The following is a 12660-nucleotide window of genomic DNA, read 5'->3' as shown; positions in this document are numbered from 1 at the left end:
GTACATCAGATCTGTTTGAACTATTCTGAGACTATTTAAATAGTCTAACTCATGAAGAATGGTTGTTTTTTGTATTGAATTTTCTACTCAGTTAAAATGTTTTTTTAAAGCCTCTATTTTTTTAAATCCCTATTCTAGTAACATTCTAAAATACCTCAGCATATTCTGTGACCTTACACATTTACTGTAAGTAAACAAGACTATACTTCCTTTTGGAGATGAGGGATCTTTTTTAAAAATTAATTTTTTTTTTGTTTTTATATCCAGACTTCAGTTCCCCTTCCTTCCTCTACTCCCAGGCCTTCCCCACCCCACCTCCCCTCTCCCTACCCTCATGCCCTTCTCCTCCATTTCTTTTCAGAAAAAGGGCAAACCTCTCCTGGCATGGGCTTGATGAGGTAAGCTGGTAGGAGAAAAGGATCCCCAAAACAGACAACAGAGTCAGAGACAGCCCCTGCTCCCACTGTTAGGAGTCCCACAAGAAAACCAAGTTATACCAATCTAACATATTTGTAGGGTACTGAGGAAAGTCCCATACAGGCTTCCTGGTTGTTGATTCAGTCCCTGTGAGCCCCTATGAGCCCAGGTGAGTTGATTCTGTGAGTTTTCTTGTGATGTCTTTGACTCCTCTGGCTCCTACAATTCTCCCTCCTACTCTTGTGCAGCATTCCTGAGCTCTGCCTCATGTTTGGCTGTGGGTCTGCAACTGTTTCCATCAGCTGAGATATAGGATCTTCATCTGTCTTAGAACCATCTTACTAGAAGTAAGTTCTTGTAATTTTTGTAGGGACATTATAAAATCTGTAGAAAGCACAGAACAATTATATAATTAATTTTCTGTGCATATATAGGTTCTGCCAATCTCTCTTCACTCATTATACTTCTGTCCTGTTAAGTAGATAATATAATATAGCATCTTAAGTCATTTATTCTGTAAGAATATTATTTTAGTAAGTTTTATATAAAATGATCCAATATGGGATTCCAAAATTCACACATTTACATTTTAGAATTCATAGAAATAATTTATAATATTTCTGAAATTCCATCAGTGTGAAGGCAAATAAAAGTCCACATAACACAGAAATGATATCACTATAAGATGTTAATCATCTTGTAATTGTTTTTTGTTCTGCTAGAATGATTATTGGTGGATGTTTTAAATTGGCCAGCATTGCACATTCTGTACTAAACATTTTTTAAAGAATAAAATATTGTTCTTATTATGCAAATTACAAAACTATTAATTTTAAATAATAAATATTTTTCCAATTTGTTTTACTTTTGCAATTTTTTTGTATTTTGTAACAAGTATTATAAAAAAAAAAAAAACTTGCCAGGCAGTGGTGGTACACGCCTTTAATCCCAGCACTCGGGAGGCAGAGGCAGGCGGATCTCTGTGAGTTCGAGGACAGCCTGGTCTACAGAGTGAATTCCAGGACAGGCTCCAAAGCTACACAGAGAAGCCCTGTCTCGTAAAACCAAAAAACAAACAAAAAAACAAAACAAAACAAAAAAAAAAAACCTTTGCAATACAAAACATTGCACACTAAATTTTATACAAACCCAAAGTCTATACATCTCAATGAACTGCTATACAATTAAAATAGCCTATATGGAAATTTTCAGAGACACAAGTTTAAAAGAACATAAACAAAACACATGGAACTATCACCAGGATCAATACATAATTTGCTTTGTTTCCTCTGACTCTTCACACTGTATATTCTCCCCATCCATGTTTTAAACATTAAAGAGCAGAAATATCAACAGATAGTCAAAGATCTGAGTCTGAGATTTAGTCTAGTCTTTAGACACCTCTATCTTCTCTGTAGCTCACTTTACCTACTGCACGAAGCATGTTTGATAACACAATTTTTAGTACATTTTTCACCTTGAATCTTCGGGTCATTTCTTTCTCTAAGTAGACATTTGGACAAAATTTGCTTATGCTACAAAGACAGATTATAACCAGTTTAGGGCTGGAGAGATGGCTCAGAGGTTAAGAGCACTGACTGCTCTTCCAGAGGTCCTGAGTTCAATTCCCAGCAACCACATGGTGGCTCACAACCATCTGTAATGAGATCTGGTGCCCTCTTCTGGTCATACATGCTGTATACAAAATAAATAAATAAATCTTAAAAAAAAAAAAAAAAAGAAAAAAAAAGATTATAACCAGTTTAAGGAAATAGAGAGAGAGCTTCAAATGGTCCTGGGACTGGTGTATGGGGATTTAGAGATTGGGAGGTAACAGTCTGAAGTATAGCTCCTGTGTTGGTTATAGGTTGCTGTATAGCAGATTACTGAAAGCTTAACAGGAGGAGGGCCTTCTGCTGCTCCTCTGACATGGCCACTGGTATTTAACTTTTTAGAAATTTTATTTTCTAGATGAAGACCTAGGGGTACTGAAACTCATGGAAAAAATTCAAGTTTTAACTTCAATAATAATGGAAAAATGAAATGTGTTGCTCTTCCCTCAAAATTGTATGAGTCTGGAACTTGGCCAGATGTTCAGACACTTAAAATTGCATATGAATTAGAATACTGTATCACTTTTAATTTCATCTAATGGCTGTATTTCATTAAAATGTAGAGTATAAATCAGAAAATTGTATAGGGTCAAAATACAATTTGTTTGGTGGCAAGGCTTTTTAACAGGAGAACTAGGTAAATAATATGACGTAAGCAAACAAAAGAGATTCAATTTGTCTTCTTGGGCAAACTGAACTACTACTGGGAATAAATGAATAATACGTAAGCTCATTCATTTAATAAATATGTATCAAAACTACCTTATGGACTAACTTCTGTTCATTGAACTCAAAGCATATCACTGAGGAAAATACCAGTACTACCTCTTTGGGGAGCCTGCATTCTGATGGAGGAGACAAAAGTCACTATGGATGACTAAATGCATTAGTCATTAGGCAGATTATGACACAGCTGTTCACATGATTTGACTGAGTTCTTCAGGACATATGGTTTTAATTAGCGCCTATTTTCTAATGCCATACAAATTGGTCATTAAATGGAACTGTAAAACTCTCTGATATTTAAAATAGAACACATGTGATTTTTTAAAAATTTTAACTAGAATTTCTACATCTTCTCACAATGGCGAAATCTCAAACTGTGCAAATAGCCATTAAATTAAAGTTCATTACATCAGTACCACATGCCAGGTGTTCTGTGACATAGTGACTTAGACATAAGTAAACAAACAAACAAACAAAAAGCCGTAGATCTGCATTCATTAACTTCTTGCCAAAATTGAGCACTACGTGAGATAGACACTGGAGATTAAAAGGCCACCCCTCACACCTGTAACATAAATTTTGTTTCAAAAATGGAGAAATTGATAAAATCATATGTCAGTATCAAACATGTGAGTCACATCCTCCAAGGTAATGAGGCATTTTCGAATTCACTTTTGTGCCCTTTATTAAAAAAAAATACATATTGGTTATTTTTTGTTGTTTGTTTTTCATTTAGCACATTATTCCTCTCTTTTGTGTGTGTGATGGTAATTCTAGTTTTATTTCAGTTTTTTTCCCTTTCTTTCAGAGGTCATGTAAATAGAAGAAACAGCCTCCTGGCTCCAGGTACACTCAGCTGACTCTCATGCTCCTGGCCTCCAGGGATCTGAACGTGATTTAGTCAATGTTCTAAGTCAGGAGTGATGATGTTTTTAGAGGGCCCTGTGGAGCAGCTTTCTAGTCTTCCAAAGAGAGCACATCAGATGCACTGCCCAGAGCAAAGGAGAGACAACAAGCTCTGGAGATTTCTGATAACGATGAGCAGGAACTATCCTCTCTAAGGTGGATGACCTGAGAAAAGTTATGTTAGGGTAAGTTTCTCATTAGAGATGGCACCCAAGTGTCATTTTAAACAAGTGTAGTAAAGAAAAAGAAGAGTTGTCATTCCAAAACAGAGATCTAACACTATTAAAGATAATACTTGTTAAGGTTTGTTATGCATTATCCTGCTGTTGTGTTAAGATATCTTGAGATATTGTCTCATTTTATCTATACAACTACTTAGTGAAATACCTTCTATCAATGGTGAAATTTGAGGTAATAAAAGTTAAATAAGTCATCTAATCTCAAATATCAAAGAGGATGTCTATTTAGAAACACACAGAAGCACTTTCACGCTAGGATTCACACCCAATCTACTATTGACCTCTTCATGCCATGGGAGCTTTCAGAACACAAGGAGTCCTGTCCATGTCTCATCTAGTCTTCATTCCTGGAGCTTTGGATATGAGGAGTTAGGAAAATTGATGAAGTAGAGAATAAACTAGGGATTGTATTATAAAAGAATGGCATGTCATAAAGTTTAGATTTCTTTTTTTTTGGTTTGAAAAAATAGTACTTACAAAACATGATGGTGTACATTAGAATCTTAGATTTTGCTAAGATTATACAGCATAATTCGTACACATATGGCTCAGGGAAGACCGCGCAAGAAGGAACAGAGAGATTGTCAGAGAAGAGGACCTAGATTCTGCAGAGAAATTGTGTCTTCTGTTTATGACGTGGCAGTTTTACACTCATGAAATAGCAACAATATGGTAACCTAAGAAAGATCTATATAGTGATAACACTAGTGGACATGCCAATGAGGGTGGGAAAAATCTCCTAAGTCCCCATCCCTAGATGAAGAGCTAGCCCTAAACACACATATGAACAATACTAAATGGATTTAACAGGCTGTATTACATATACATACATATATATGTGTGTATGTGTGTATACATATGTATATATATATTAAAGAAGAGGAGATCATAATCTTGAGAGTGTAGGGGAACTGGGAGGAGATGGAGTGAGTAAATAATGTAAATCCAGCACCCATGTAAGACATTCCAATCTCCATTTAAAAATACCTGATCACCAGAAAATATTGATACAATGTAGGTGTCAAGTACTGACTTTAAGTAATATCATTTTGATTCATTATATCAGAAATGTTGTTAGTATGCCTAGGATCCACCAGTAGGATTAATAATTTGCTGTAATATAAATACAAATAAAATAGATCACACTTTATTGCACATAACAATAGTCTTAAAGGATCATATGCAAAAACTCACTCCTTCATATAAATGCCATGCATCAGATATAAATTTTAATGGATGATTAAATCTTTAAAATTATACAGCTGGTCATATATCAAATGTTTTTAGTTTTGAAAGAACTAGTGGGATGGAGCTAAGGTTAATTGACATAAATTTTCTTGCTGAAGCTCAGAGGATCTTAAATGGATTTCATTTAAATTGTATTTTTTTTAAATAACACACTTGTTCGTAAGAATCATTCATTACTGGTTAGAATATAAAGTTGTTTATCAACTTTGTAAGATGTTTTGGCAATTCTTTACAAAGTTAAACAGAGGATCAGCACACAAAGTAGTAATCATGCTTCTAGGTACTTTTTCAAGAGAGTTGTGATTTTATTCTCACACAAAGACCTGTGGATAGCAGTTTTACCCATTACTAACAAATATTTGAAACAGTCGGGTGCTTTTTAACAGGATGACTTATAAAAGAGTAATGGATTCATATACTAACTACCATAATGACAAAAAGAAATGAGGTTTTAAACACAAAAGACACAAAGAACCTTAAGAACATGTTGCTAAGAGAAATAACACAATCTAATAAGGCTGTACGCCATATAGGTGCAGTCATATAAGGAGCTGGAAACACAGGACTTGAGATAATATAAAGACTGATGATTTGCAATGGTAAGTGTTGGGGGGACAGACACAAGGAAGCAGAGTGATTACTTTTGGGATGTTAGCTCTATTCTGCATGATGTGGTATGGTATTCTGTATGATATGTGAGATTATGCTTTATTTAAAGCCAGAGTTAATACCAGACAAAATATGAGTCTTGGGTGAGAGGATAGAACTCAGAAGCTAATTTCTGTATGACCTACAACCATACTAAATAATGAAAAATGTCCAAAATTTAAAACTCATACACATTTATTTAAGGATGATTCTTTGAAGCAATGCAAGCCAAAAACAACTGATTTCTAAAATCTGAACAGTTGCAGTATCTTTCACAATTCAGAAGGTTTGTATACTTTCTCTCCACGTCTTTATTCATTTTGGAAACAGCCTGAAAGTCCTGTGACTGTCCCCAAAGCTTCAAAGCAAAGCACCGGGAAGAATCTGACCTTGGACTCAGTGTACTCAAAGCATGCAACACATTTTTGGGATGAAGGGTGGATCCAGGAGGGTGTGGAATAGTAAATGTCACAGAACCGCTGGCCACAGACTTTCAGAGCAGTCATGAAAATATGATTATTCCTTATCTAACTGCTTTGTGTTTCCAGTAATGATCATAATTTAAAAATACACACCCAAGAACACATGTGAATTCATTCAGAGATCTGGAAACAACAGTAAAAAGCATTAAGAGCACACGTTGGTCTTACAGAAGACCCAGTTTCATTCCCAACACCCAAATGGAGGCTCACAACTATCCATAATTCCAGTTCCAGGAGATCCGATGCTTTCTTCTGACCTCTGGGGGTACCAAGAAAGAACATGGAACACAGACATATGTGCAGGCAGAACACACATACACATAAGATAATTAAATAAAGCTAATAAAAAAAATCCACCTGCATAGGCATGTACCTGGGGACTGTTCACAGGGGCAAGTTTATTCTGAAAGTTTTACCATCTATCAGTAGAATTAATGGATTTTGTTTAAAGAAATAGATTTACTTTTGTCTCTTTGAGAATTCTCCACACTTATTTCCAGTGCTGTGGAGCCCAGTCCCAACAGATATATCTACAAAGCAACTCCTTTACCTAAGGTCCACGGAACATTGAAGAAGGTGGTTGGGGTGGTATATGGGAGAGACTGTAAGAGCCAGAAGATCCGGGAGTTTGCTGTAAGACTGCATCCTGTAATAATGTCAGAAACTATAATCATAAAGTCTCCCCAGCATGACTGCCTGAACGTGAGCTGAACATGGACAACAACAATAGGTATGCTAACATGGAAAGCGGGGAAACTCATGAGGCTTCAACCTTACACAAAGAACTATATTCAACTAAGGAATGCGGCATGAGGGTGAAATAGTGTTCCCCAGGGAAGAGCACACCAACTGGTTATTCAATACCAAGTGGTCAGTCCTGAAAATATGCATACAAGTGATATTGTATAGATCCAGAAGGTGATATGTGCGAATATATATGGATGTAACAACAATAAATGAGTAAAGAGGCTGGCTCTCTCTTTATTGAAAGAGAGCAAGGAAGGGTATACAGGAAGGATTATAGGGAGAAAAGGAAAGGGGGAAACAACATGGTTTATTATAATCTCAAAAATAAAAGAAATTTGCAAGCAGAAACAGAAGAGACTTTTCAAATGATCAGGCTCTCCATGAGTCTGATGAACACATCTTTCACACCATTTCTCCCTTAGGAAGAAGAGAAAATGGTAGTTATTCAGTGATACCTAGCTCATGGAAATTCTCTCTATTGAAAAAATTCTAGTATATATGCAAATGTTACAACTTGACATCTTGTATCTGGACATGGCAAAAATTTCAACTGGGAAAACAAGTTGTGTGAAATTATTCCGGTGTCATGACTGGAGTCCCTGGTGAGCAGAGAGCACAGCTGTACTGTATTATCACACTGCTGTTTTATTTGCATTCCTGAACATTAAGCATCAATGTATTTCTACTCCCCTGTATTACATCATTCTTTGTTCCATGATGAGGAAAAATGTTTAAAAGTTGCACTAATATCATAACAGAACATCATTTGGTACTGTCAATCAAATTATTTGAAGCACTATTTTTTTTTAAATTTTATTTTACAATACAATTCAGTTCTACATATCAGCCACGGATTCCCTTGTTCTTCCCCCTCCCACCCCCCTCCCCTTCCCCCCAGCCCACCCCCTATTCCCACCTCCTCCAGGGCAAAGCCTCCCCTGTGGACTGAGATCAACCTGGTAGACTCAGTCCAGGCAGGTCCAGTCCCCTCCTCCCAGGCCGAGCCAAGCGACCCTGCATAAGCCCCAGGTTTCAAACAGCCAACTCCTGCAATGAGCACGGGTCCCACTGCCTGGATGCCTCCCAAACAGATCAAGCCAATCAACTGTCTCACCCATTCAGAGGGCCTGATCCAGTTGAGGGCCCCTCAGCCATTGGTTCATAGTTCATGTGTTTCCATTTGTTTGGCTATTTGTCCCTGTTGAAGCACTATTTTTATGTATTTGATAAGAACCATGAAACCAACCAAACACATGTGCACGCACACACATACACACACACACACACACACACATACACACACACAAATTAGCAAGCTTACCAAAGTTAAAGCAAATTCATATACAGGAAAAACTGAAAAAAAGAATCCAAATGTCTTTTATTTAATGGGCTTTTTAAAGAGTGTGTATTTAAAGAAATTATGTGTCTAACGTTATGTGAGTTCAAAACCTTTTTTTTTTTTTTTTTTTTTCGAGACAGGGTTTCTCTGTGTAGCTTTGCACCTTTCCTGGATCTCGCTCTGTAGGCCAGGCTGGCCTTGAACTCACAAAGATCCACCTGCCTCTGCCTCCCAAGTGCTGGGATTAAAGGCGTGCGCCACCACCGCCCAGTGAGTACAAAATCTTACAGTTGATTCATATGATATTCAGGAGCAAAAATCCCAGGACTTCTTGGGTTAAAGCACAGCAGAGATTGTGATTTTAGGAAGAGAGAGAGAGAGAGAGAGAGAGAGAGAGAGAGAGAGAGAGAGAGAGAGAAGAAGAAGAAGAAGAAGAAGAAGAAGGAGGAGGAGGAGGAAGAGGAGGAGGAGGAGGAGAAGACAAAATGAGTTAATTTTCCAAATTAATTGAAAATCATAAAACAATCTCATATCTGTTATATGAGTCCATCTCTAGAGAAGGAGCCATATTAATACCATGTTTCAAAGGAAAACACAGCCAGTCTTTGATCTAGAGACTAGTGTGGACTGAACATCGCCTCGGCTTTCTATCTTAAATTACAGCTAGCTACTTCCAAAGCGATGGATAAATAATATTACCAGAATGTGTTTTCTGTTCAGTCGTAAGTCCTTCTAATATCTTAGTCCTTCTGCAACATTTTGATGGATGCCAACCACATCACAGGAAAGGGACTCCCTATGTAAAATTCATTGGCAGAGGGCAATTGTTGATGCACAACTTGCAATAAATAAATTAATTCACCCCTTACTCAGAGTTTTCTGTTAATGACTTTTACAAAAGAGAATGGGTACTAATTGTATCCCTAGTAGTGAGTCATGGGAGAGACTGTGAAGAAGACAGTATAGCAGGTGTCTGGTGATGGTATTAGAAAGGACACTTTTGAATCACACAAGTAACTTGACATTGAGTCTCGAAAGGAATCTCTCCCAGCAAGGGTACAGCAGTGCCAAGCCAGGTTGACAAAGAATCCATTGCAAGAATGTTTTATGGAATCCTAACCTTGAGACCCCAGGTTACAAGGAAGCATTCCACAAAGTGTCCAGACTTTACAGTCCTGGGACAGAGCTCTTAGCAGGAAGCTGGATAGGGCAGTGCAAACACTTCATTAGTAAGGAGATACAGTTGCTATAATTTGTGAGCAGGGAGTGGGCAAGCTCAGGGGAGCACTATCCAGTTGCATATCTTGCAGATATATATATCTTCATTTGCCCTCTTCACTATTTCTCAGTCATTACTGTTACATGCTGTAGTACAAATCCTAACTGATCTTAATAAAAACCCAGAGCCAGATACTGGGGTATTTGCTGAAAGATCAGAGAGACAAAGGGACAAGTCACAGCACCTTTCACCTCACCAACTCCTTAGTGGAAATGGACTGCGCTCCTATCTCCTCCTACCTTATATTCCTCTCTCTGCCCAGCCATGTTACTTCCTGTCTCCACCTCCCTAGTGCTGGAATTAAAGGTGTGTGCCACCACTGCCTGACTCTGTTTCTCTTTTAGACTGGATCAGTCTTGTGTAGCCCAGGGTGGCCTTGAACTCACAGAGATCCATCTGCCTCTGCCTCCTGAATGCTGGGATTAAAGGTGTGTGCCACCACTGCCTGGCCTCTATGGCTAACTAGTGGCTGGCTTTGCCCTCTTATCTTTCAGGCAAGCTTTATTTGTGAGAGCACAAACAAAATATGCCAATATACTGTACCTTATAGTGATGATTTTTCAGGCTTTGCTGCAATGTGTCCTTTGTCTCTGACTTTCATGGGGTCAAATGAGTCAGATGTACCCTGAGCGACTCAGAGGAAAGAAGGAGAATTTACAGTCATACCTAAGGATAATCGGTCTAAGCACTCACAAGCATACTAAAATCTAATGCCCAACTCCCTTAAATAGTGTCATGTAATATTTTCATGTGATCTACCTACATTCTTTTGGATCCTTTAAATCATCTCTAGATTACTTATATCCTCTAATACAATGTGAATTTTCTGTAAAGAAATAGTTGTACTCAGTACAGAAACATTGTTTAATATTTCTAATCTTTGGTTTAATTTACAGATGTAGAGCTGGTGCCTGGGGACCATTGACTACACTGAACACACACCGCTTTCCCCAACAACAACAGGTGTGCCATTGTCCATGTTCCTCTGCACACATGGCATGTGGACTAGCTTGGATGCACACTGTTTCCCCCAACAACTACAGCTGTGTTACTATCTATGATCCTCTGCCCATGAACCCACAGTTATTTAGTGACCTGATACTCCAGGACATGGCTTTCCCTAAATTCTGACTCCAAGTTGTCTTCTTTTCCCTGCAGGATGATCATAGTAGTTTGCCATTACTATGGATTCCTGGATTATTAACTATTTTATCTTTGTTCCTTTATTGCCTGCCCATATCTTTGCACATACTCTTTAGTTCAAAGAATCTGTCTGTTTCTGCTCAAACCTTAACTTATACACAGTACCAAGTATAGTAAATGAGAATGGCTACATAGTGGAAGTTTATTAAGTGGCCCAGTGTTCTATTAAGAAAGTAGCAAGTTTTCCTTACAAATGCTCATGACACTATCTGAAGCTTGTTACATGAGGTCAATATTCTGAGGTTTGCAGAAGTTGAATCACTGCCCATTGTCATGCATCTCAAATAAGTGAATGAAGCTTAAAATTCAACAATGTTATGACTCTAATGTAGCTTGAGTTTTCCTGCCTGGCCCACAGTCAGGGCAAATCTCTCTGACCTGCCAGTCCCACAGCCGCTCAAACCCGACCAAGTAAACACAGAGACTTATATTGGTTACAAATTGTATGGCCGTGGCAGGCTTCTTGCTAACTGTTCTTACAGCTTAAATTAATCCATCTCTATAAATCTATACCTTGCCACGTGGCTCCTGGCTTACCGGCATCTTCTCATGCTGTTTGTCATCGTGGCAGCTGGCAGTGTCTCTCTGACTCAGCCTTCCACTTCCCAGCTTTATTCTCCTCCTTGTCCCGCCTATACTTCCTGCCTAGCCAATGGCCAATCAGTGTTTTATTTATTGACTAATTAGCAACACACTTGACAAACAGACCATCCCACAGCACTCTAACATTTAAACCTTTCAATTATTACATGGACCTACTTAAAAACTTACAACACTCCTGTCCAAATATCAAAGGAATTCACATTTAAAAATTGCTAAGAATAATTTGTAGTTGAAAAAAATCAGATCACAACTGAATTTTCAAAAGCATAAAATTTCCATATCATCCTTGTCTATTACAATAGAAGATGGCATGGCAGGTATTAATATTTCTTAGGCTAACTGTAGATTCTTACATGTGGAAATTCTGCTTTGACATTAGCTGTGTGGTAGCATGATGCCTGATTAAATCTGCCCTCTCCACCATGATTCTCGGTCTCACTAGAGGCCCAGTAACAGGGGGCCAAGAGATTATGGGTTGAAATCTCTGACCTTATGATCCAAAACACAGCATTTCTATTTGATGTTGTTTGTCATATGTTTTATCACAGCAATGGAAAGTGATTCACATAGATTTATGAAGTTATTTAACCTTCAGGAAAACAGAAGCAAACAGGCAAAAGTATTAACAATAGATAAGAATGAAGCCTTGGCATCAAGCTTGTGTAAGTTCCTACTGGATACTGAATGGATTCAATATTTCTGTAGAGAAGTGTATTAAATTTTAGGCAGTAGTAACAAAACTTACTTTGGACATAGATGATTCACTGTGGTATAAAACATCAACTTTATTGCCAGTAAAACTTATACTGGAGGATGTACGTGGCTTAGGTATGGTTTAATGTGTCTGAAGATGCTTGAATTTTTATATCCATCCCATTCTCACTTTATGCATTTACATAGCACAGGAAGGGAAATTCAAGGTCTGCAATGTCAAACCTTCTTTGTCATGCTCATTGTCACTCACAACTGTATAAAACAGAGGCAAGAAAATTGAACACAAATTTCTGCACTTCTGAAGAACTAAAAGTACATAATTCCAGTTGCTTGAATACAGTGCCAGGAAGATAGTGTCAAAGACGTTGTAGTTATTACAGCAACAAGGCAAAATGTACTTCTTCTCTATTTAGGAAGTCACAGTTGATGATACAATATGTCTGAGTATTGGAGAAGCCTGAAGTTGGGTTAGACTCTACGGCAGACAGAGAGTACT

The sequence above is a fragment of the Peromyscus eremicus genome, chromosome 18 (assembly GCF_949786415.1).
Source record: "Peromyscus eremicus chromosome 18, PerEre_H2_v1, whole genome shotgun sequence".
Taxonomy (NCBI): Eukaryota; Metazoa; Chordata; class Mammalia; order Rodentia; family Cricetidae; genus Peromyscus; species Peromyscus eremicus.
The sequence above is the reverse complement of the archived record's forward strand: the minus strand, read 5'-3'. Positions refer to the sequence as shown.